Raw genomic sequence first — 15,388 nt, 5'->3', positions numbered from 1 at the left:
TGTTCATTTTCATTTAATGAACTAATTGCAGTATTTGTCGTGATAATTTTACCAGACATTTCGTTTACATCCGTGTCATATCTATGCATGAAAGATGGTTGTCAGTTGCAAAGCACACAATCAGTGAAGACTTCTTGCTGACACTAGGTTGTCATAATTATTTGTGTGAAATGTAGTTCTTAAAATATCAACGTTAATGCATTGGAACATATTTCTGCCAGAAGCACTTTCATTTCCTTTTTGGTAAGATTAATGTTTGGTTTAATATTTTTGTACAATGCTGTATTGAGGTAAAACATTTGCTGAACTTTATGTGTGATTCATAATTTCTGATTTTCTTCTTTTTTTTGGCAGAGAGAGAGAGAAAGAGAGAGGAAAACAAAGAGAGATAGAATAGATTTGTTTTGCATTCTTCTATATTAAAGGGATGGTACAGTATTGGTGGAGATGAGAATTGGGCTTTTAACTTTTTGCGAGATACCAAGAAAACACTTATGATATAGTACAGAGCATACCATTTTAAGAGGAATTCAACGTTTATTTGATTAAAATCGGGTTTGAAATGACTGAAACATCCAAAAACAAAATAAAGAAAGCGATCATAATAAAGTGTGGGCCCCACACTTTATTAGAATCGCACTTTTTGTGATATCTCAGCCATTTCAAGACCAATTTTCATCAAATAAACATTGAATTCCTCATAGAATTACACGCTCTTTCATATTTCATAAGAGGTTTCTCATTATCTCACCAAAAAATGTTAGAAACCTGAAATCAGGTCTCAACCAAAACTATACCATCCCTTTAAGGGATATTTTCTGTCTTCATGGCACTAACAACTTTTTTTTTAATGATATAGTAGGAACACTTTAAGCATGATTGTCTTTGTTGAGAATGAAGTATTCTACAACAGCCATATCTTTTTTGGTTAATTTTAAAGAAGATATGATTTTTTCTTTTTGCAAGACTTCAAAAACTTCTATTGCATGTGATTTCCTTCTACGTACGTGTATGTGTCCAGATTTTTGTTTAAATAACAATTTGTTGATACAGATGCTGATTACAATTTATTTTACATTTATTGTAAGATGATTGCAAAAGAATAATTCATTTGTGACACTCTTCTTTATTCTGTATTTAAGTTGTTGGGTTTTTTTTTTTTGCAAATTTGTTCAGATATATTCTGCATTAAAGAACAAAAACAAAATGACAATGATTCGTCCATGTCTATAAAATCATCAAATCTTACAATAAAAGGATGTAACTTTATGATCTTGAAACTAACTCACCAATATACTGGAAAAAATCAACTGGTATTGCTGATGAAGTTGTAACTGTATGTTGATGTCAGCATCATCTTTAGTTGAATGTTTTTGTAGAGGGCAAGAACTACTTTGAACTAAATTGAGTTATTTATTAAGTAGTTTGATGATGCTTTATTTCTTTGTCTTCCTTTTCCATCAAAACAAGGATAGAGTGCGAATCAACTAAAAATTAATCTTTTATGATAATAATAACCTCACAAACATGTCAATGAAATTACCAGAATCAAAGATGGCTGACATGGCTCAAAAGTGTACTAACTTTAAAACATTGGAATCATGCAGACTCATGTGTCCAGTCTGACTAGCTCATACTTGCCCTCAACCCCCTGATCAGTTTCAATTAATGGAGGTGTGGGTAAAGCAGCTGAAAACTAGCTGGAGTGATTTAAAAACTGCCAGTGATTATAACTTGGTAGAGGTGTTGTGGCATTGGGAGCGTTATCCTTTCGAATCTGAAGATTGTTCCGTTTGATGCGTTTGCTGCTAAAGTGGCCCCAATTTATGAAGCAAATCTACCTCTTTGTTAACCCATTGAGGATGAGTCCCGGGTATACTCAAGCAGGCATCTATGGGAAATGCGTGTTGTAGCAAAATCAGTCAGTCCTCAATGAGTTAATAGAATTATTTCCAGTTTATTATGTTCTCCGCACACTGAAACTAGATGGCATTAGGTAAAAATGATGACACAACATGTTAGGGGTTGGGCTGAGATTAGCAGGTGCTAAGCAATTTTAGCTAAATTCTTCTGCCGTCATTTGCGCACAGAAAAGTTTATGAATTGTTAAAGACCGGAAATTTTAGAAGCCCTCGGAATGGTAGAGCAACAGAGATGAGATATATATAGAGGTGAGATAGAGTAGAGGTATTTGCATGCTTATTATATGTATGTATGTATGTGTAAAACTCACAAACCCATGTACACACATTCATACACACAATACATACATGTGTATTTGTGTGTGTATTCCATGTAGACATACACACATGCACATGTACACATAAACTTAATACATACAGTATAACTACAATTATACATATAGTGTAACTACATAATTATATACATATAACTGCTCTTATGTTGTGTTTGTCTGTTGTGAAATTGTTGTAAGTTGGACATTTTGTCCCTGTATTGTTCCAATGTTCTACTTTGTATTTATCGTTCCTGTATTTTTTGTAAATGCTTTTTATCATGATGTGGAAAGTAAATGAAATGAAATGAAATGAAATGAAATATACTGTAGATTAACTACATATATAGTGTAACTACATTCATATATCAACAAACATAGGGAGAGACAATGAAGTGAATAGGAAAACATAAGGAACACAAAATGTAGTTTAACCCTTTCTGTGCAAATAAGTCAAATATATAATGCACAAATTTCAAATGCATACATATAGACAGGTAATCAAAGTGGCGTGCAGTGGGTTGATTGAAAAATGACACTAAATAGATCTGGGCCCTGTTTAATGAAGACTTATAATTGATCATATAGTTGATATCTATCATAAGTGTGTGGCAGCCTGTGTGGTAAGGAAATTTATAATCGCTTATCTTTTGATTAAAATGGGACCTTGACCTTCTATAAAGATTAAATTGGTACATAGAAATCTAAATTAATGCTAGCATTTTCCCCCCTGGATTAGAAAAAAGGAAATATAAAGAATAAGAGAGAGAAAAAAAAAGTATATTTTTTCACAATGCTAAACAGCCCTTCCATTAGTAAAATGACTACCATATCATCCAGTGTGTGTTTTTTTTGTCCCCGCCGAACGAGTTCGAGCAGGGGACTATGAAACGGGCTCCGTACGTGTGTGTGTCCGTCCGTCCGTCCGTGTGTCCGTCCGTGCGTCCGTCCGTGTGTCCGTGTGTGCGTCTGTGTGTGATCAAAATCTTCAATTTGCTACTTCTCTGTCATTTATGAGCCAATTTTAATTCTGTTTGCTTTATATGATAGCACTACAAGGGAGCTTTGAAACTTCTACACAGAATTTCAGTCGTGACCTTTGACCTTGACCTTTGACCTATATTGTACATTTTGCTACAAAATGCTACTCCTTCGCCATTTCTAACCCGATTTCGATTCCGTTTGCTTTATATGATGGCACTAGGTGAGGGCTTCAAAACTTCTACACTGAATTTTGACCTTTGACTTCTTTGACCTTTGACCTTGATTTTTGACCTATATTGTACATTTTGCTACAAAATGCTACTCCTTCGCCATTTCTAACCCGATTTCGATTCCGTTTGCTTTATGTGATGGCACTAGGTGAGGGCTTCAAAACTTCTACACAGAATTTTGACCTTTGCCTTCTTTGACCTTTGACCTTGATTTTTGACCTGTATTGTACATTGGCTACAAAATGCTACTCCTTCGCCATTTCTAACCCGATTTCGATTCCGTTTGCTTTATGTGATGGCACTAGGTGAGGGCTTCAAAGCTTCTACACAGAATTTTGACCTTTGCCTTCTTTGACCTTTGACCTTGATTTTTGACCTGTATTGTACATTGGCTACAAAATGCTACTCCTTCGCCATTTCTAACCCGATTTCGATTCCGTTTGCTTTATGTGATGGCACTAGGTGAGGGCTTCAAAACTTCTACACAGAATTTTGACCTTTGCCTTCTTTTATCTTTGACCTTGATTTTTGACCTGTATTGTACATTGGCTACAAAATGCTACTCCTTCGCCATTTCTAACCCGATTTCGATTCCGTTTGCTTTATGTGATGGCACTAGGTGAGGGCTTCAAAACTTCTACACAGAATTTTGACCTTTGCCTTCTTTGACCTTTGACCTTGATTTTTGACCTGTATTGTACATTGGCTACAAAATGCTACTCCTTCGCCATTTCTAACCAGATTTCGATTCCGTTTGCTGTATGTGATGGCACTAGGTGAGGGCTTCAAAACTTCTACACAGAATTTTGACCTTTGACATCTTTGACCTTTGACCTTGATTTTTGACCTGTATTGCACATTTTGCTACAAAATGCTACTTCCGGCGGGGACATATATTACGCACCGCGTAATTTCTACTTTTCCTTGTTTGTTTTTGTTTTTTGTTGAGGCATCCATACTCTCCTCATTCTGCTAAACACTGACCTGGAGAAGGAAGGGGGGGGGGGGGAGGAGCAGAGAGGGCGAGAGAGAGAGAGAGAGAGAGAGAGAGAGAGATGAGAAAAAAAGGCTCAGCTCTAAGGCTGCTTTCACATGGGTTGAGAAATATTATTGCAATGCTGGAATTACAACTACGAGTACAATTACAAACAGGATATTGTCTGTACGCACGACCAAGGAAAGCTTCACAGATTTCAGAGTGAGGAGAGTAGGTGTGGCTCCCGTCAGTCACTCTTGAGTGGTAAGTAGCGCGCTTTGACTGCAGTACCAGCATATGTACCCTGCTACAACAAAAGAATCCGAAAGTCGGGGAAGGACAATTTTCTGAAAATTACATGACATTATTCCCTTACTCTTCTACTTTAATTTCATATGTAGCACAACTCATAAAAGTACTCGGTTGGCGAGATATCGATGATTTTATTAGGGCATGTCAAGTGGTTGTGGAAATCAGAGTTTCGAGAAAAACGCCTTCAAAGTTTTCCTTCCGACGCTATCATGATCAAGGGGAGGTGAGACAGTTTTCTCCCCCAAAACACAATTTGGAGGCCAATCCGTACACACGCCCTCTTGGTTCCATAATTCTGGGAGAATCTCAGTTCAAAAACACCTCCGGACCGTCATTTGAATCAGGATTAGATTTGCGAGTCAAATTTCAACTCGCCCTCCACGATTCGAGTTTGCATTATACATATGGCCAAAATGCTTCATTTGAATCATGATTCTAGTGATGCGTCATTAGAATCATGATTAAAATTTCGCTCTCCTGGTACGTGTGAAAACAGCCTAAGCGAGTGCATAGCTGGATGGAAGGAATGAGCGCAAGAAAGCCGGAGGGAAGGAGAGAGAGGGGGAGAGAAAGGGAAGAGAGAAAATAACGGCTGGTAAAATGCACACACCTAAGCACCCATCAGCTTGATGAAACATAAATTCTCCTCAAGGTTACAGCGTTATTGTCTCAGTGGATGATGAGCTACAAAACCATCCCCCCCCCTCCTCCTGCCATTAAACTGTGATGAGCAATTCATTTGTGATATGTTCATAGCATCCCATACTGTCACAATGCATTCCCATGGGCATTGGAAGAGTAGCAGACATTTCCAATTTGTTACAACATACGAGATGGCTTGTGACTGTATATTTTCACCGGGGGGGGGGGGGGGGGGGAACTTGGACAAATGTGTAATTTGGGAGACTTCAGGTGTATGAAATATATGTAGAGCATCTTGTTGCCCTCATTTTAAAAAAAATGAAATAATGAAATGAGTTATGCTTCGTAGTCAAGTGGATAAAATGTGGGACTTTGAACATAAGGTTCTTGGTTCAAATTCCTCCATATATGCTGCTCCTATGGATGCACCTGCACTCTGTTGACCATTGTAGGAGCAGTGTGGCATAGTGTATCAGACTCATGACTCCCAATTGGAGGACAGGAGTTCAAATCCAGGCTAGTACTTACGTTGTAGGACAAGATGTTTTTATCCACCATGTCCATCTGGACCCAGGTGTATTAACAGATACCTGGCAAGACAACTACCTTTGCAAAAATACACGACCTGTATACTGTTTTTGGTTGCATTCTAGATGACCAACTAGTGATGATTTGTGTCTCTTTGCTATACATATGTTGCGAAACTGGTGGAGAACCTCTCAGTAGCAAATTTCATTGAAAATGGTGGCAGGTTCATATGGAAGCTGTTCCTGACCATTAGCAGGCTGATATTGTACATTGATCACTCTCAAATGATGAAACATCAGTCATCGTGGAATGCCTTCCCAGAAGAGATGTGTTGCTGACCTTGGAGAACTAGAGATTTTAGCCCAGTTGTCATGGATACAGTTCCCACCCCTACCCATCAACTAAAGAGATTAATGTGATAATTTGACACTTAAAGGGATGGTATAGTATTGGTTAAGGTGAGGATTCAACTGTTAATATTTTGCAAGATAATTAGAAATCATTTATCTGAAATATGAAAGAGCATACAATTCCAAGAGGAATTAAAAGTTCATTTGATAAAAATCAGGTGTGAAATGGCTGAGATTTCCAAAAACAAAGTTAAACAAAGTGATCCTAATAAAAGATGGATCCCACCTTTTATTAGGATCGCTTTGCTTTGGGATGTCTCCGCCATCTCAAAACCAGTGTTCGTATTTCATAAGAGGTTTCTCATTATCTCAGTAAAAATCATCATCAAAAAATGTTGGAAACCTGAAGCCCCATCTCAACGAAAACTGTACCATCCCTTTAAAGGTAGGGGATACCTTTTACAGAACTAAAAAAAATGCAGCAAAACATTAAATATGAACCTCAGGGGACTTGTTTTGGCCACTGCTGAGAAATTTGGAAGTCAACGGTTATCTACAATTTGAATAATGTGCAAAACTCAACTACTAAGTAGTTCTGTGTGTCAGCCACACCTAAGCCTTTTTGTTGCAGTCTTCTGTATTTTTTTTTATCTATAAACACAAATCTAAAAGTATAAGAGCTGATGTAATAACATATAGAGTGTGTGGCAAGAATGTATATTATAGAAATGTTTGTAAGTTTTGATGAACTTTCTTCACAAAATATACAGGATGGACACACATGCAGTGCATGGGTCTGCAAAGGTAGCCTAGTAATGTACTGGAATTTACGGTGAGCCCCGAAAAAAATTCAATTCAAAATCTAACGGTCAATGAAAATGTACTAAATGTTACCTTCCATTTTCAATACTTTATGGGAGTTTCTAAAATGATACTCTCTTCAACATACCACTGTATTTATACAACTCTTCATTTAAGGCATGCAAATGGGATTCCCTACCTTTAACATCCAAGAAGTGCTTGTATCCTACACTGCACACTGCAGAAGACCATGGATGATATACTGTATTTTCAAGATTCATTTCTTGTCTTATACAAACTTTAAATCCTTCAATTATGCATTGAAAATGCTCTTATCCCACTGGCTCAAATCTAGATCTGCGGGATAATTATATTTCCTATTTCTAGATATAAATGACTTCTAACTCAGTGTGTTCCACATAGGATTAGTTTGAGATCAATTATTATGATCAGCTGGAATGCTGAAAGCGATGACAAAATATGAACTATAACATTCATGATTTATTCTATTTAGGCCCCACTGAAAGAGATTTAAATTCAATTACGAAATAATTACAAGGCAAATTACATTGTATCTTTGTAATGTAATGGTTTATTCAACTGCTTTGATTACAAAGCCAGCCAGGTATTCAAGACAGTTGTTTGGCGCTTTAAAAATCTAACCATCTAAAGTTTTTTTTTTTTTTTTTTCAAGTCAATTCTCAATTTGATGTCATATTGTGCCAAATTGCTGATGCTGAAAATATAGAATGATGAATACGCCTACAGAAATTATTTACAGCCATGAGAAAGACTGCATACCGTTGGTTTTGGGGTGTTAATGTCTCTATTTTGTCAGCAGGAAAGAAATTGTATACTTCAGGCGTGGATGGGTTAATCAATACTGTGTGCTCTTTCTTTCCTTCGTTTTCCTCTCTGTCGTAATCCAATTTGTTGGTGCAGCTGAAAACGGCAGCCGTGCAGTTTGCCGGCTGACCGCTGCTGCTCTCTTCCGCCGAATGCGGGGAATGGCCAGTGAAGCCTGGGAAGCTTGGGGGGCTAAGCGCAGATTGTCCACTAATGTCATTTACAATCGATATCATTGATCACGCAAATTCTGTGTTGTCTGCTCGTCTCGTCTGGTCGTTGGAATAACAGTGGTGGAGTGGGCTGCGTAATAGTAGCACCCCTTCTGCATGGGTACGGCCTTAATGCGGTCTCTTGATTTCAGAGCAGTTGAAAGACCGAACTGAAAAACTGGAGCAAGGTACAAAAGACCCATGTGGGTTGGTGTTGTGTTTCACTGTGCAATTTGCTACATACAGTCTGTACCTCACTGCAACATTACAAATGTATGTTTCCTCACCACATACATGGATTTCTCCTCAAACTGGGCTTAGTCCCATGCATTTGCATTTGTGCGGTGCAGCACCCATAAAGGTCCGAGTTAGCTGCTGAGAATGCCACTTGATTGGACTAAGTTCCATAATGAGCCATGAAATCCTATTTCATTGGATGGTGGAATCCTGTTTCAAGGAAGGACCTTGACTTAGTTCCATGTGATCTGGTCAAATTATTGATTGTTCACCTTGACTTAGTTGCTTGTAATGTGGTAAAATATTGATCTTTCACTGTTGATAGGTACAGATGTAAATCTGGTCCACGCTCAAGTGATTTGCCAGATTAGATGGATGATTTGCGGTGTATTTGATGTATGGCATCACAGGTGAAGTAAAAATAGAGAGGAACCTCGTGTTTAAGCAGATGACACGCATGAGCAGGACTCACCACAGCACTTTACGATTGAGATATTTGGCTTAGGCTTTGCTTTTACAGGCTGCAACCAACTCTTTCAAATGTCGCAATTTCCTACCAATTTGTATGTATGTATATTGTATGTATATGTATATGTAATGTGTGCATCTCCCCCCACACACAGATGAGAGATCAGGGGGGGCGTTTCATCAACGAGTTCGTCGGAGGTTTTCACCGACGAATTTGCTATCAGCCAATCAGACGCAAGGATTTACACTGACAACTGTTAAAAGCTAATGAAATCCTTGGTCTGATTGGCTGATAGCAAATTTGTCGGTGAAATCTCCGACGAACTCGTTGATGAAACGCCCCCCTGATTGGCTGATAGCAAATTTGTCGGTGAAATCTCTGACGAACTCGTTGATGAAACGCCCCCCAGTTCTCCCACCAACATTTCAATATTACAGAAATTACAGAAGTTACATTTGTGAAAGGACTTTTGCCTGTATTTTGATTTTGTCAGTCTAATGCTAAAAAAAAAAAAAAAATAGAACCTGCATGAAATGAAGAAAAAACTGTTAGTTGTTTTGAGTTTGATTCTGCGTTTGATTGGAAATTCATGAAATCTGGAAACAAATATGAATACGTAATTTCCAAATTCCATTAAAAAGTCCAATTCCATTGAATTCATATTGATGAAAACACAGTGTATGATTCACAAATAATGGCAAGTCTATTGAAGTGGAATATTCCATCATGCAGTCTTATTGGATTTCCATGTCCTGGTGGATAAGTCAAAAGCTAACATGCTATCATTTCAAATCTGCTATCATCCCCGAAAAAGTCTGTACCGTCTCACGGGAGTATTGTGCCATTTATTACGATCTCAATCTGCCATTCAAGGACAGCTATCCTTGAGTTTTATTTGAACCCTCGTTTGTGATCGCGACCAATAACATCTGGCGCGGAGTCGCGAATTGCTCAAAAGGACAAGAATGAGCTATATTGTAGGGAAAGAACCGAGGGTTCAACGTTTTATTAGATTCAAACCCTAAAGGTTAGCGAAAAGAGGTCCCTACGATCGATTTTATTTCGAAGAAGAGGCTTGATAGAAGATGGACAGATGCCTAAGAAGTGTAGCTGAGGGTTAGTTATCTCAGAGGATTTGGGGAGAGGGGAATATAACATATGTGATACATAGGCATAGATAGTGTGTTTGCCATACAATTTTGGGTCTTTCAATTCACTTGGGACTATGTAAATCAATTATGCTTAGATTTGTATTTAAACATAGAACCTCCAATGGTGGAAATGAGAAATCAATGTTATCCTTCTTTTTCAAAAAAAGAAGAAGCAAAGATATGGATTCATGTCGTAGGAAAAAATTAATTAATTGATATTTAACTAACAGGGGATAATTCTGTATTATGTTGTCAATTGCAGGGATATCAGTTTAAATGTGCCCCCCCCCCCCCCGAAAAACATACGGCAAGAATGTATTCATACTATTATATAGACAGTACATTGAGGGAAAAGCACTCTAATGCAAAAAGTGGGATATTGCTGTTGGCAGGGACATATACATTATTGTATATGGTAGTTTAAACTAATAGTGTGTTTAGGTGATTGTGTGCTTTTTTACCTATTATGTGTGTGTTGTGTGACTTCCAATATGTTGATTTGGAGAAGAATGAAAAAAAAAAAAGTCACCCAAATCCCTCTACAATCTCCCTCTACAAATGAACTTTGTAAGATTGCAACACTGATCTATAACTGGACAAACATGTCAGGAAAAAGGAACCATAAGACTATATCCTGTCATCTATACATGCTCTCCCTGCAGCGACAACTTTCATCTGTAGAGGGAGACAAATTGAAGAAAATTCGTACCTCTCAAAGCATGCATTATAGAATTTGAATACATTACAGAGTCGGTCTGTTAAGAAGATTATTATTTTTTAAAGTTTTTGACAATACCTCACCCCGTATGCTAAACTGTCTTCTGTGGATAATCAGGAGGGCTCACAAAAAATCTTGCAGACTCTTGTTTGGGGGGGGGGGGGGGGGGAGGTGAATGATACCATCTTTAACAGGTCTTTCAACTATAGTTGAGCTTCTTATGTGATCTCTGCTGGTCCCTTTTCTCTCCCCCCCCCCCAATCCTCCCACTCTTCATTTCAAATGCCAGTCAGAATCAGCTGTGAAGAATAATAATCGTGCTGTTCTTTACGAGCCGCCCAGAAAGTCGGGGAATTCAATTTCGGCCGGGGCAGCGCAGACGTCACAAAAGTGCAGTGACTCTGAATTACACGAGATTTGTGCATTTGTTGTTGCTGTTGTTGTTTTCTTTGGTCGTCAGGTCTGAAGAGAAATTTCAGAGAGACGGGGGGGGGGGGGGGGGAACAGAGAGGCAAGATTATTACCCTATCCTTCCTCAAGATTTGTTTTTTCTTCATTGATTTAGAATATCTATTTATTTTCTTTTTTTAGTGTGCAGAAGTATGGTGAAGCATATTGCAAATAAACAATGCTCCCCATGCATGTTGTGGAGAAGTGTTCAGGGGTGACTGATTTTATTGATCCTTTCTTGTGACCTTTTAACACTCGAGGCTTGAGTAAACCTCACGGATTAAGACTGGCTCTGCATTGAGAAGATGGTCAATAGACATGAATAAATTCTTTAAGTCCAAGAGCACACATTTCCTTGGGTTGAAACTGTATCATGTTTGAAAAATACTTCAGTATTCCTTAAAGGTCCTGTTTACCTTTGGTAACGGTGATTTTGAAAATGTTCAAGATATCACATTTGATGCACATGTGTAGGTCTGCTGTATAACAAAACATCCTACCATTTACACTTTTTGCACTAAAGCCTGAAATATATGGAGATATGAATATTTTCTCATTAAATCGTAACTGTAGATGGTTTAATCTGGCAACATTTTTATTATAACTATTGTTCAAATTTTGTGTATTTAACAATACTTAACATTGATTATGCAGATTCAAATTTTTGCAGTTGTTGTTTCTATCCCAAACTCACATTTTGGAACTATTTTAGAGCAGTAATGCTGGGTTTTTGTTTCATTTGCAAATGGTAAATTATGCCTTTAAAAGCAGCCACACTATCGTTTTCTAGGGGAAAGTCCCACACCACAGGACTTTTCCGGCAATGCACGATCTATATAATGCAGGGTGAGTGTGCCCCTTCCACCAATTTGCATTAAGATCCATCCTCATCCCAACTTGTGACAGAACTGATGGGATTTCTTTGGAGATATAAGGTTTCTGCAAGATTTTTCTAGGGATAAAGATATTATCAAGGAGACAATTACTGCATCTTTTTTAGTATTCAGAATCCCCATTCATCCCTGAACACACCATGTGCAATGATATTTGTGGCTGATCACATTCATCCCAGTTCCTCTCTTATATTGAATTGGACTTCTTGTAAACCTGCCTACTGTCAGCAGAGTTTGATTTCATTTGATATGAAAAATAAATATAGATGCTCGAACACAACATTAACATAATATACACAAATTTATGCACACTTACATTTGGTCACACTCACAGCACATACACACACATAAACATGCCATTACCTTTTAATCTCACTGGAGATGGAGATGAGCCAGTAGGGAAAATGGTGATATGTCATCTACGACATGAAATCAGCAGAAGAGATCAATTACAACTGGGAGATATTTAGCCAATATTTCAGAATTTTTGATCATTCTAATACCAGCTATTCATCTAGCGTGGCTTTTTCCACATAGGGGGCCATTTGAGAGTAGTCATAGTGACTGATTCTAGTGGCATCTGCATGGGATAGTCCATCTTGTCATGTAAGCCTATATAAGGTGCATACTTCTTGAAAAGGAAAGTTATTTCCATGCTTCAGCTATAGATGTACACCTGTATGATGGCCAGGGTACTGGCATCGTAACATCCATGACACAATTTGTTGTGAAGCTGTAAGGGAAATACTACATCTGCCAATTAAGTCATGTTTTGCAGATGTTTGCTGCCCACATTACTTGAAATGTTTTGAATAGACTGGGCTCAAATGGATAGGTCTGTGCTGTGGTGGTAAAAAGGAACAGGTGATTAGCTTTTGGTGGTGATCTATCATGATCCCAATCCAGGATTTGTTTGTTTGTTTTACCCATTGAAGACGAGCCCTGAGAATATTCGGGCAGGTGTCTATGCGAAATGCCTGTTACAGCAAAATCAGGCTGTCCTCAATGGGTTTAAGGATGTGTGCGCAGTTTGTGAAAGTTTTATGCACGAACAAATTTCTGGTTTTACAGTATGTTTCATTGCCCTTTTTTCAAATAAAAACAGTTTCCTCAAGGTGAGATATCTTGTATATACTTCAAATGTAACCAAGCAAACTCTGATTTTGAAGAGGGAATGGGGCACAAAGAAAGCAGGAGATATAAGTGGTGAGTCAAGAAAGCATGATAGATTGTGCGTGTCGTAAATGAGCCATAAAGATAAATCTCAGCCAGGCAAAAATCACTCGTGGATGTTTCCAGGAGTATTGGTGAATCCGCGCCAAATGCGATTCCTATCAAAAACGAAAAAGAATGATTATTGTATCAGTATTACGAGGACCTTGATAGCATTCCCCCCCTCTTATAGAATATTCCGCTGCGATGTTGACGTATCACAAGCTCACCGTAAACTGTGATTACCTGCATATTGTATAACATGCGCACCCCTGCTCTACCCAGATTTCCTCCGTATGCATTTCGTGATGTGCAAATCAAGACATTTGAGAAATCCCACTTTTTAGAGGGGAATCGGTCTCCCAAAGACAATTTGTTTGATTTATGAGGAGGTGCAAACCACAGCGGGCAAAGTATTGGATGCATGATTAATTCATAAATTCCGTTTCCATGCCTATTTGCCCACTCGCTACCTTGGGCTGCTTTCTCGTAACTCATTGTATAACCGAAAAGACCTGATTTTAAACAAAAAAGAAGTTCAAAAAAGGAGGTCGAGACAGATAGAGATAATTCTTTGAGTTATAAAATAAAGAATAAAAACATGCTCTTGATGTGATCCTTTTGAGGTGAAGTGGTTTGCATAGATTAATATTCAATGCATATTTCCACATATTTTAAGAGGAAATGTGATTGCTGCAAACTGATAGTGAATTGAAGAGTATGATGTAGATTTGGTGAGTAAGCAGCAAAGGACTATTAAAACAGTGAATTATTAAACAGTAGCACAGAATGCAGTTTGCTAAAATAGATATGAGATCCTCAGGAATTGATATAGAATTTAAAAGCATGCTGATATTTTTTCTCTATTTTTATAGTTTTTGCACAGTCATTCCACAAAAAGGTATCACAAGAGTGAAATCGGTGGAAAATGTAATGCAGCATTATGTCGCAGGATTTTCATTTCATGCAAAAAGGCTAAAAGGACTTTTTTTTTGTTTTTCCGGGAAAGCAGTAGGACACCACATAGTCACACCTCCATGAGTACAGAATTTCTATTGTCACAGTAGTAACAGCTATCAAGGCAATATCCAATCATTGCGGATCTACTTTGTAGGAGTATGGAGTGGGTCCAGTTAACTTGTATAGTGTGTAGTATCCCATCATGTTTGTTTTGATGTCCTATGATATGCTACTGTGGTTACATAGATCTGTTTGTCCTTGTTGGTAATGATATATTGTCCACCTCTTCACATGACATATATCCATTATCTTTCAAGCATTTTTCTCTACCTCTGTGTTTAGTTCAGCTGTCTCCTTCTCCCTTTTATCAATCCTGTGCTCTAATTTGCGAATCACATCTTACTGTGTACATGTGGTTGCTATCATTTTTGTAAACAACTTCGTTTCGCGTACGTACGTACACATGTACATATACACAGTGACTGCGACTGTGAGGCTACTCATTCGTCTTTCATGGAAAATGGTTGCCATTTCCGTGCTAAATTCAAGAATCTGTGAGTACCAAATCTGTTGACATTCAAGATGTTGTATAAAACAAATAGTGTATGGTCTTTACTCGTGCAGTGGAACCAGATTTCCCACTCGTGACCATTCACTATTTGTATAATATTGTTTGCTTCCAGTCAGAAGTAAGATATAAAAGCAATCTTACGTGAGCATTATTCTGTATATTGCCTCTCTGATTTGAAATTTTTGTTTCTCCTTTGTTTCCTTTTCATCTCTGTGCAGGTCTTTGACCAACTTGGAATTCATCTTTTGGGGAAACAAGGAAAACAAAATCCAGCCAAAATTTGATTTTTTTTTTCCAGGAAAGACAACATCAATTTGCATCGTAATTGGATTCACTCAAGGTGAGGAAATCATTCAGACATTTTTTTTTTGGTTTTATTTTAAAGAAGGAATCCTTGTACTAGGAATGTTTCTTGGCTTTTTTTTTATTCTGATGGTGTAATGTTGCTGGTGCAATAAGAGGAAATGTATGCTTGCTCTGTACTGTCCTTGTAAAATGTGAGTCAAGTTTGTGCATGCTCAGTGCTTTACTGGTGTAAGGCCCCATTACAGTAGAGCAAATGCCCTACAAATTCCCAATGAATTTGAAAATTTGAAGGTACGTTTGCATCCGT

General features: G+C 37.8%; 1 long non-coding RNA gene across 1 annotated transcript in view; it reads left to right on the top strand.

The window, feature by feature from the left end:
* The window catches only part of LOC140238920 (uncharacterized), a 75,859-nt gene extending 60,744 nt beyond the window's left edge, over positions 1-15,115 (top strand). Inside the window, exon 3 of the long non-coding RNA XR_011901934.1 lies at positions 14,994-15,115. This is a non-coding gene — a long non-coding RNA (uncharacterized lncRNA). The remainder of the gene's footprint in view (positions 1-14,993) is intronic.
* The last annotated feature ends 273 nt before the right edge of the window (positions 15,116-15,388 follow it).

Source organism: Diadema setosum, chromosome 15, assembly GCF_964275005.1.
Source record: "Diadema setosum chromosome 15, eeDiaSeto1, whole genome shotgun sequence".
Taxonomy (NCBI): Eukaryota; Metazoa; Echinodermata; class Echinoidea; order Diadematoida; family Diadematidae; genus Diadema; species Diadema setosum.
Note: the sequence above shows the minus strand (reverse complement) of the source record. Positions and strands in the feature narration are given on the sequence as shown.